This window comes from Protopterus annectens, chromosome 8.part0 (assembly GCF_019279795.1).
Source record: "Protopterus annectens isolate FY-2018-M chromosome 8.part0, PAN1.0, whole genome shotgun sequence".
Classification (NCBI taxonomy): domain Eukaryota; kingdom Metazoa; phylum Chordata; order Ceratodontiformes; family Protopteridae; genus Protopterus; species Protopterus annectens.
The window spans coordinates 292567563-292580230 of NC_056741.1; positions in this window are offsets into that span (position 1 = coordinate 292567563).

Genomic DNA, 12668 nt, shown 5'->3' on the forward strand with positions numbered 1-12668 from the left:
TCATCACAATAAACAGAACATGCTGGAGGGATAGATTCCTGTCCCAGAGACTTCCCATACTCTGGAACAAACTACCCATTCATGTCAAGAAAAGCTCCTCATTGGTCCTCTTTAAGAAAAATCTTGATGTCTGGATGGGAAATAGAAAATTCACCCTGGGATCACTTCTGTGGCACTGCTTGACAGGGGCACAGGAAAATAATTTTCTTGGGTGGCAAAAGCCAGGGAACCTTTTTGGCTAGGCTTATATAGGCCCTAGGGCCGATAGCCTAGTACCTACCTATGAAACTATGACATGCTACTGATTGTTTCACAGAAGGTTCCCAGTGGGAGTGGGTGTACATCAAGGTTCAGCTCTGAGCACACTGCTGTTCATACAAGTGATGGACTACATCAGCAAACAGGTTGGAGGGGACAGGTTAACAAAATTGCTGAATGCAGACAATGTGGCATTACATGCAGACTCTGAGCAAGAATGTCAACAAAGGATAGGGGAATGGAATGCAAAACTGAAGACACATGGGATGAAACTAAATACAGCTAAGACAGTGGTAATGGCAGAAAGAACACCAAATAAGCTGAAAAGTAAGATGTACAAAACAGTACAACTGTCTGGTACAGAAACCTGGGCAGTAAGGCAAAGCAGCTGAGGAAGCTAGAAGTGATGAAAATAAAGTGCCTGAGATGGGTGGTAGGATACACACTGTGGGACAGATAAAGAAATAAGGACATAAGAGCAGAAGCTAAAGTAGCTCCAGTTACAGAAAAGGAAAAAAAGCGAACAGCTTACAATAGTTCAGGCACATATGCAGAAAAGCAGAAAGCAATCCATTAAAGATTTAGGACAGACAGGAAGAAGGAAGAGGAAACAAGGGCATCCTGCAAAGAGGTGGATGGATTGTGTGAGAGAAGACCTGCAACAGTCAGGCATGAGTGTTGAAGAGGGCAGGAGAATGGCATTGAATAGAGAGAGATAGCAGCAGCTGACACTGCACCCCAACCCCATATAAAAATGGGAAAACGGGGGTTGATGATGATGATGGTGCAGAAATACTACTCAGATTCTGTTATTTTTTGTGTGTACATCTATGACTTTCAACCTCAGATGGAAACATTTTTACCCAAATTTTCAAGTGCCCTTTAGAAATGATTTCATAGTGATTGTCACCACAGACCTCTGTGAAACTATTTGTAACAGTACATCTGACCCTCTGAATTTCACTTTGCAATGTAATGTACATCACTACTGCTGTTTGAACTAATAGGCAGACCACATATTGCTGGCCATTAGGTTACCTTTCACCCTTGACCCTGCTCTCCTCATTATTATCATAATCTGCCTCTACTTTTAATGGGAGTGATTCCATTAGCAACAGCTGCAACCTGGAAGATACTCATTATATTCACTAACTGCTATCTTGGAGCATAAAGAAGATGACTCAGAAGCACATTTTTTGGAGGGCTTGAGGGAAACCTGGAAAATGGCTGAATTCTCAGTCTCAGCTGTCATTTTATTATGCTTGATAATGCCGCGAATATTGTCAAATTTCTGAGGCCGGAGATCTGAGGCACATCCCAAATTTTGCACACACAGTTAACTTGGCAGTAAAAGTGTTCGGTAAGAATCAGCATGTGCAAAGACGTAACTTATAGTGTTTGCAGTTTGCTGTTACATTTTGCAGCAAAATCAAGCACATAGTAAATTTTCCTTTGTATTCCAAGATCCTCAAACTTAACGCAGGTGGAATTCTGCATAATCTGATGAAGGGATGCTGAAGTAGTTGAAAGCAATCCTTCAGCTTTCAGTCCAACATGACACTGGTAAAGAGGATGAAAACATTAGCCTAAATCAGTGGCGTTTAATGCAGAACACAAGCATGCACATTCATACATTCACAAGCATGAAGTCGCACACACACACACACTCACACACACACACACACACACACACACACACACACACACACACACACACACACACACACACACACACACACACACAAACATGCAGACACACAGCCCCACACACATGCAAACTGACACACACCCATACACACATATTGAAGCACATGACATACACACACACACACACACACACACACACACACACGCACACACACACACACACACACACACACACACACACACACACACACACACAGCACACGTGCCTGCTGACAATTTACACTACAAGTTTACCTAATGACATGTCACTGTAATATGTGAGGAAACTGGAGCAGATGGAAACAAACCCATGCAGATACATGGAGGAAATGCAGCCTCCATGCAGAAAGTACCCCAGATGAGAAAAACAATGCCAACGACAGCACCACAATGGCTTGTTTAGCAGGAGTTTTTAAGTGAGAAAACAATGAGATATGGAATACAGAAATCAATGATCTTATGCAATGGTTATTTTAATGTTGTTCTGGCAGGGATGTCATGGGTAGCTTTTCTTCTAAAATTTTGCTGGTAGCACTTGTGGGTGATCTGTCAGTACTGATGCACTTCTTTCCTGACAAGTGTACTCAATAGCTGCTGCTTTTGGGATGATGACGATGATGATAATCATAATGACCATGGTAAACATTTTTTTGTTTTGTTTTAAACAAAAAACATCTTTATTAAATTATCATTTATGACATAGACAATCATACATTTACGTAAATTAATGCACAAGACAGTGCATATCATTGTGCGGTCCCAAGCCCCGTTAAATGGGGATGGTTGCATCAGGAAGGGCATCTGGCATAAAATTTTGCCAAATCATACATGCAAACAACAGTACAGAAATACATGCCAGATTGGTCGAGTCCCTGGTTAGCTACGACTGCCACCATTACTGTTGGCCAACAGGGTGCTGGCGGAAACTGGGCTAGTGTTGGCCGAAGGAGGAGAAGAGGGGGAAGGCATACCCGAAGGCAGGTAAAGGCTAGGACTGTGATAGTGAGGGTCGGAACTTTGAATGTTGGCAGTATGACTGGTATAGGGAGAGAGCTAGCTGATATGATTGACCAAAGGAAGGTTGGTATATTGTGTGTGCAAGAGACCAAATGGAAGGGGAGCAAGGCTAGGTGTGTTGAGGCGGTTTCAAATTGTTTTATCATGGAGTGGATGGTAGGAGAAATGGCGTAGGCATTATCCTGAAGGAACAGCATGCTAAGAGTGTTTTGGAGGTGAAAAGAGTGTCAGATAGAGTGATGTTTATGAAGCTGGAAATTGATGGTGTAATGATGAATGTTGTTAGTGCATATGCTCCACATGTTGGGTGTGCGATGGATGAGAAAGAAAAATTTTGGAGTGAGTTGGATGAAGTGGTGATGACTGTACCCAGGGGTGAGAGACTGGTGATTGGAGCAGATTTCAATGGGCATGTTGGTGAAGGGAACAGAGGGGATGAGGAAGTGATGGGTAGGTATGGTGTTAAGCAAAGGAATGCAGAAGGTCAGATGGTAGTGGATTTTGTGAAAAGGATGGACATGGCTGTGATGAATATGTATTTTAACAAGAGGGAGAAGCATAGGGTGACATACAAGAGTGGAGGAAGTTGCACATAGGTGGATTATATCTAATGTAGAAGGGCCAGTCTGAAGGAGATTGGAGACTGTAAAGTGGTGGCAGGGGAAAGTGTAGTTAGGCAGCATAGGATGGTGGTTTGTAGGATGACATTGGTGATCAAGAAGAGGAGGATGAGTGTGAGGGCAGCACCAAGGATCAAATGGTGGAAATTGAAAAAGGGTAATTGTGAGGTGATGTTCAGGGAAGAGTTAAGACAGGCACTGGGTGGCAGTGAAGAGTTACAGAATAGCTGGGTAACTACGGCAGAGCTAGTAAGAGAGATAGCTAGAAAGGTGCTTGGTGTGACATCTGGAAAGAGGAAGGAGGACAAGGAGACCTGGTGGTGGAATGAAGAAGTACAGGAGAGTATACAGAGAAAGAGGTTGGCGAAGAAGAAGTGGGCTTGTCAAAGAGATGAAGAAAGTAGACAAAAGTATAAGGAGATGAAGTGCATGGCAAAGAGAGAGGTGGCAAAGGCTAAGGATAAGGCATATGAAGAGTTGTATAAAAGGTTGAACACTAAGGAGGGAGAAAAGGACCTGTACCGATTGGCTAGACAGGGGGACCGAGCTAGTAAAGATATGGAGCAGGTAAGGGTGATAAAGGATAATGAGGGAAACGTACTCACAAGCAAGGAGAGTGTGTTGAGCAGATGGAAAGAGTACTTTGAGGGGTTGATGAATGAAGAGAATGAGAGGGAGAGAAGGTTGGATGATGTGCGGATAGTGAATCATGAAATGCAGTGGATTAGCAAGGAGGAAGTAAGGATAGCTATGAAGAGGATGAAGAATGGAAAGGCTGTTCATCCAGATGACATACCTGTGGAAACACAGAGGTGTTTAGGTGAAATGGCAGTAGAGTTTTTAACTAGATAGTTTAATGAAATCTTGGAAAGTGAGAGGATGCCTGAGGAATGGAGAAAAAGTGTTTTGATACCAATTTTTAAGAATAAGGGTGATGTGCACAGCTGTAGTAACTGCAGAGGGATTAAACTGATCAGTCACAGCATGAAGTTATGGGAAAGAGTAGTGGAAGCTAGGTTAAGAAGGGAGGTGATGATTAGTGATCAGCTGTATGGTTTTATGCCAGGAAAGAGCACTACAGATGTGATGTTTGCTCTGAGAGTGTTGATGGAGAAGTACAGAGAAGGTCAGAAGGAGTTGCATTGTGCCTTTGTGGATTTAGAGAAAGCATATGACAGGGTGCCTAGGGAGGAGTTGTGGTATTGTATGAGAAAGTTGGGAGTGTCAGAGAAGTATGTAAGAGTGGTACAGGATATGTACGAGGGTAGTGTGACAGCAGTGAGGTCTGCGGTGGGAGTGATGGATGTGTTTAAGGTGGAGGTGGGATTACATCAAGGTTCAGCTCTGAGCCCTTTCTTATTTGCAATGGTGATGGACAGGTTGACAGATGAGATCAGACAGGAGTCCCAGTGGACTATGATGTTTGCAGATGACATTGTGATCTGTAGTGAGAGTAGAGAACAGGTGGAGGAGACCTTGCAGAGGTGGAGATATGCTCTAGAGAGAAGAGGAATGAAGATCAGCAGGACTAAGACAGAATATATGTGTGTGAATGAGAGGGAGGATAGAGGAATGGTGAGGATGCAAGTAGTAGAGGTGATGAACGTGGATGAGTTTAAGTACTTGGGATCAACAGTACAGAGTAATGGTGAGTGTGGAAGAGAGGAGAAGAAGAGAGTACAGGCAGGATGGAGTGGGTGGAGAAGAGTGTCAGGAGTGATTTGTGACAGACAAGTACCAGTAAGAGTGAAAGGGAAGGTCTACAAGAGGGTAGTGAGACCAGCTATGTTATATGGGTTGGAGACAGTGGCACTGACAAAAAGGCAGGAGTCAGAGCTTGACATGGCAGAGATGAAGATGTTAAGATTTGCACTGGGTGTGACGAGGATGGACAGGATTAGGAATAAGTATATTAGAGGGTCAGCCCAGGTTGGAAGGTTTGGAGACAAAGCCAGAGAGGCAAGATTACGTTGGTTTGGACATGTGCTGAGGAGGGATGCAGAGTATATTGGGAAAAAGATGCTAAGGATGAAGCTGCCAGGTAACAGGAAAAGAGGGAGGCCTAAGATAAAGTTTATGGATGTGGTGAGAGAGGACATGCAGGTGGTTGGTGTGACAGAGCAAGATGCAGAGAACAGGAAGAAATGGAAACAGTTGATCTGCTGTGGCGACCCCTAACGGGAGCAGCCGAAAGAAGAAGAAGAAGAAGAAAAACATATTGATATTTTTTTCAGTTGCAAACATTATACATCACGCATAGTCTTCTATACAGTTATTGTCAAGTGAACATTACATAGCTCATTCAATTCATGCCTTCCTTTAAATCCACACATATTGTCCTAATGTTATAATGGATCACAGCTAAAACAAGATGCCACATGACACTATAAATATTGACAATGGGAATGATGATTCAGAGGGATTTTCCTGTCACTGGCACCCACATGACTTTACAGACCTGTCCCTGACAACTCTTATTAATACACCGATTAGCCCATATCCTGTTGCACTAGCATTCCACCCATGTGTTGTGAATGCATTATTCATACAAGGCTGTTCAGTATTCTCACAGCTCTTCATACCACTACTCTGGGTGTGTTCAATAACCACTACTTTACATTGTCTTTTGAGCATGCTTTCCACTTTACAAAACAACAATACTAAAACTGTTATTATTATTTCAATCAGAGGCAATTGGTCTTCTCATAGTCACACATAGTCACACATAATTGTTTTCAATAAGTTAAAATTTAAACAAAATCTTGTCAAAAAATCTAGAAATTAAGACTATAATTTCACTGATCAAGATATCCCCCCATGCTGGTCCCCAGTGGAATGCCAAGCAAAACTTGCTCAGGTACTGTTTTTCAGTATCAATGCCACAAATTGCTTACCCTGTTGTGTTATGCAAAACTTCAATGAGATACTGTTCAGAAACTGAACAAAATGAGTACCATGTTACAAATCACTGCAAACAGTACAATATTAATACACACACACACACACACACACACACATATATATATATATATATATATATATATATATATATATATATATGTATATATATATACATACACACATATAAATATATATATATATATATATATATATATATATATATACACACACACACACACACACACACACACACACATATATATATATATATATATATATATATATATATATATATGTATACATATATTTATATTGGATGTGTAGTATTCCATAGAGTTCAAGCAGATTCAGATAACTATATTATACGCTTCCATCTGTAAATGCTCCTCTGCAGTTTTTGTATGTATCATGGCACTTGATAGCTTAATTGTAGTAATACAGTTTGCTCTTTTATCATTTGTGTTTTATGTGGACTGTTTCTTAATAAAAAAGGTTTGTCAGTTTCTACTATGAAGCTGCCCACACAGATGCTTGGTGACACCACCATAGGGATAGCATTGTGATATGCCCTTAGACTTTAATGCATATATCTCCCCACAGGGGTGGTGGTGCATCCATTAAAGTTGAAAGATTCTTTACCACAGTATGCCTGTGTTGAAATCTCCATAGAAAAAGTTCATCAAAGGTTGGTGAAATTTCTGATGATGTCAGTCAAAAAAATGGTACATATATTTGCAATATTAGCAGGGAAAATGTATCATGTCATAATAGATACCACATTTTGTAGAACACAAGATAAAAGAAAAACTAAAAATAAATACTTTAAAAAAGAGTACAAGAAGCCATATGCTGTGACAAATTGCACCGCAGTGACTGCTTCTGACTAAAATAAGTCACTATCTGTCTTTATATGGGAAATAACATGGCACAATTACTAATTTTAATGCTACTGCTGTGCTCTGAATCCAGCACAAAACATGCCTCTCTCCTCAGATGTCTAAGGTTATTGTGCCTTTCTGACATTATTGCATTGCAAACAAAAAGCTGCAGCTTACACCTCTGAACAAGATTTAACATACTGCAGAGTGTCTGTGCTATCTCAACCAAAGAGGGAAAATATTACTAATAAAAAGGTTTAGTTAATTGACAGACTGCTGGAGTATGGAGTATACACTGCATAAATCATTTAGACTACTGATTCGCATTGCCTCTTCCAAGCAAGGAGATCTACTAGATTCCACAGCTTGAATTAAAACATGGGCCATTGGTTATGTGAATCAATTTAATAAATCACAGATAATATGATGCCACATCAACTTACTTATATTACAATACACAGTTTAACTTTTTTTTTTCATTTCTGCATTATCTGCGTGTTTTTTATGGTGGCTTAGTGGTGCAGAGAGGTGGACTGAAATGCCAGCAAGCTAGCAGTGAGTAGCAGCCTTAGGGTCAGTGGAGAGTATGAGTTGGGATCCATTGGATGGCATTAGCTCACCCACTTGAAAAGATCTCTGTGCTGGGAAAAACTTTATTCATGGAAACACATAAGCAGGTTGTGGTCAGAAAACAGTACACTGCAAACTGTGGCGCAAACTCATAAGCTACAGAGATGCTGGTTACATAGGAAAAATCCATTGGTGACATGCTAGCAAACAGCTACTCCCTTCAAATGTTAAGGGAATACCCTTATAGGATAATATGCATGTGCTACACCAGATCTGACAGGGAATAGAAGTGTGTTAAACGAGAATCACGAGGAATAGATGGTCAAGCTGATGAGGACAAACACATTGGATTCTTATGGTCTTTAACCACAGTGAGCTTAATATGTCAAGGTTAGGGTGAGGACTGAAATGTAGTAACCTAATGTTCGGGGTTCATTTTTTCTCACTGGTAATATTCGTTGATAGGTATTTGATTTTTATTCTGTGTTCTTCTTCATATGATTATAGGTGGCTTTTCTACTGCTGAACAAGTGTAGAAACCTCCAACATATTTCCCTAGATATTCAGCTTATAAAAATTACTATCCTTCATTGCCATAACAGTTTCTATTAGCATGGAAGTGGTGATTCAAGCTTTTTTATGCTTCTTGTTTTACTCTGTGGTTGTGTGACCATAGAGTTAGTATACATAAGTGAAGGGTTGGTGGTGAAAAGAGGGACCTGTCTCTGAAACAACTCTACTTTGTTTTCTCTGGTTGAAACCTCAGCTGAACTTACTTTTATCTCAGACATAGTGAATCCTGTACAACTTACTGCATTTAGGTGTAGGAAAAAGATGTGAGCTAAACTTAAAGTCTGGAGTCTATTCATCAGTTTCAGAATTGTATTTTCTAGTGAGGCTCACTCATGGCAGCAGCTGAGCAGGGCAGGCCAGACTCCTCTGTTGTTAGCAAGGCTTCCTATCACAACCGCGAGGCCTCATATTGCAAGTCTATCACTGTAAAAAATAAACTGTGATTCTGCTTCTGTAACAATGAATTCTGTATGTGACTGAACCATGCAGTCCTCCCTAATTGTGGATGGTGGTGGTGCAAACTCACAACTATGCTAACTGAATATACTTACTCCAAGTTCACACTACATTAGATTAAAGATACTCTGAATCAATAAAACCTTGGAGTTAGTGCATGTTCGCCCACCTTCTCTAAAATAGTTGCACCATTCAGAAGAATGCATTGATGGTCCTGAGAATTACAGTGGAATCCTTGTAATCCTCATCTGATTTTATGAGATCCCACGGTGCCTCCAGGGAAGGTGGGAATCATAACCTCCTCAAAATAGTCTGAGGCCTCCTCCTGCTGAGTCATGTATGGCACAACTCCCACAGGAGGGGCAATGGGCCATCTACTTTAGGTGTCTAAATGACCTCAGCTGATTCTTTTCAATCCAATGTAACATTAACTCTAATCTGAGGATGCTGGGCACCTTACTTTAACTGAAGTTATTTTTCTTATGTTTGCTAGGTAATTAAAATCATCCCTTAAGCTTTATTTTGAGATAATGTTAATTACCCTGCAATCACTCAAACTGTACTTCTCAACCTGCAGACAAATAGCCATGTCCAGCCAAAACCGGGCACCTGATTAGCATAGCAATTGCATATGACAGCACATTACTCCTTACACTTCAATAAGGATTGTGGGATGCTATTCTGAAGCAAGTGTAAAAACTGAGGGTGACAAAAACAATGCAAAAATATAAGTATATTATCAAAACAGTTTAAAATCTGTAGACTTTAACAAACAGTATTTAAAAAAATCTACATGACAAAATCGTGTTTTTACATCTGAAAAATTGAGATGTAACATATGAACTGACATTCATTAAATTATTGGTGCTAATGTCAAAGCTGTCTGTGAAAGGGAATTCAGGAAATTGTGTAAAGGGGTAAATCAAGGCTAAAAATAGAAACATCTTCCTAAAATAGGTACAGTTGTTCAGAAAATTGTATGCAGGGATGAATTAAATGTAAAAATTGGGATTTACCTGCAAAAAGAGGCAGAGATGAGAGGCCTGACTCATATTAGTATTTCTGTGGTTAACTCCTGACACCCAGATATTATTCCCTGTAGAGCAAACAGTGATCCTAGCATATCAGTGGGAGAAAATGGATGAGAGAAGATACCCAGAAAGTGGTAAGGAAATCTTTTGATTTTAAGCATCACAGTAAACATTATATTATAGTTTAGGAAGTGTTTTTATAAAAGACAGCAGATCTTTACCACAAATAACTGTAAATAAAAGCACTTGATGCTGTTTTTTTCTGAGATGGTCAGTATAGGAATAAATATTGGTGCCAGTTTCCAGTCTTTCCTTGACTTTCAGAGTGATAAATATATCTGTATTGGTGATACAGAGACAGACAATAAGAAAAACAGAAAGCAACAAACAAACTGTATTATGATCTGTATTAAACCTATTTTAATAGCATACAGACCACCGTGCTTTTCAAAATAACCAATTTGTGTATACATATTATGTTTATAATTCTGTCTTGTTATAGTAACCTAACTCTGTGGTCAAGATAAGAAGAAAAATGAGAGGCAGAACAGCATAAACACACACACACACACACACACACACACACACACACACACACACACACACACACACACACACACACACACACACACACACACACACACACACACGCACGCATGCACATACTCTTCAAAATTAAAAAGTATTTTCTCCATGTAGCACTAATCTGAGTTTTCAGTGAGACAAAAGCTTGGTGCACCCACACCACCTGGTAACTTGAATAACTAATTCCAAGACTGTTGCTGCTTACAGGGAAATGAATCTGTATTACCCCAGCTAATTCAGTCTTGCCATGTATGGGTTTTCTTCCGCTTTTAGCAATTTAGCCCTTTCACAGGTTTTAGCATAGTGTGATTTCAGTATCTGTTTTTTCAAAGCATTACCTTACTATCCAGCAATGAGCATATATACATTATAAAGACATTGGCAAAGAAAAAAAAATCTGTGAGTAGTGACTGAGGAATTTCATTATGTTTACCCTGAAGGGGAAACAAATTAAAAGAGTGATGTTACAGATACGGATATCCATAAATATGTACATTTTTTACGAGGTGCTCACTGACGTGTTATTGATTTCAGAGCTAGAATGATATTGATATATTGAGCTTTTCTAGATGCTCATTTCCATATGTTTGCTACAGCACTGTTTCACTGTTCAGCTTTAACTGCTTGCAGTACTTTGTTTAGTCTCTTCAATTTCTGTAGTAATGTAGAATTTGTTTCATCTTCCAGCTGTTCTGATGATATATTTTTAGCCTGGTCTGGTGTTTTGTTCCAGTAGCAGGTGCATCCTTCCTTTCTGTGGGTACCAATGGCTCTTTGTTGAACAGGCTACTACCAATGTCTTCATTGCTTCACTTCAGAACTTAAGCTTTAAGCTTGACTAAAAGGCACCTCACCGAAAAATGGAAATTTTTTTTATATTTTTCTGAGTTGATCAGTGCAAGAATAGATATAGATGTACTGATTTGCCTTTTTTAACACACTGCACTGTGGTAATGGCAGGTTGTGTGTGTGTGTGTGTGTGTGTGTGTGTGTGTGTGTGTGTGTGTGGTACATCAACATCTACACAGGATCCCTGACTTTCTTTACCTGACATACATAGCTGTTTTGTTTAATCACTGCAGTTTCATGTAGTTTAACAGATACTACCACTAGATGTCGCCAGTGTTCAGCTTACATGTCAGATTCCTCTATATTTTTATACCTGGCATAATAGGAATATTAACCAAAATACATAACTCAAACCCACCACTAGGTTCTGTGATTGCTTTTCGTTTAACCTTAACACCAGTTTGTTATCAACCCTACCTGCTAAGCCATACATTGTTCTTCATAATTCTCTGTCTAGGTACAAAATATCAAGGTATGCTTCTCACAAAAGTTATCTTTTTGTGCTAAGATTTGACCCTCTGCCTTCCTTCATACACTATGTACTGCAAGTTAAGTTATCCTTTGTGTTGCAACCTTTTCTCTCTTGGCAGTACACTTTTATACTTTATCATTAGTCTGAATAGTCTGTACCAAGCTAAGTGTTCTGTCTTTGAAGTCACCCCGTACCTCAAACAGTAACTAATCAAAGCAAACCCAAATTTCACTTTATTCATTTATTGTTTGTTGCCTGGGTTAGTCCCACTAGGTTAGTGGCCTATTTTCAGGGGAAACCTAAGGTGGTATTTATACTACAAGAGGAAATTTGACCAGACCACTGGGGACCTTCCCTTACTCTTTTTAGTAAGTGTAGTGGGATCTTTTACATCCACCTGAGTTATCACCAGCTGAAGTAGCTGGAACCTTGATTTATGTTTTCATTCAAAAGACAGCACACTCAGGAGTGCAGCACCCCCTTAAGCTGCACTGCAGTGTCAGCAGTCCAACTACCTGGTGTGGTAAAAGAACTCACAACCTTCTACATCACATGCAAACATGTTACATGTTACACCACAGTCTGTACAAAATGAGCAATTGGTCCCACAGAGCCACTAAGCACTACAGGATCCATCCAGTCTTTCATTTATTTATTGGGTTAGCTGTAGGCCCTACTTATTTAACTGTATAACCCCCCCCCCCCCACACACACACACACACACTGCCTAAGGATGACATTTTTCTTGTCTGAAACACTCATTTTTTAAGTA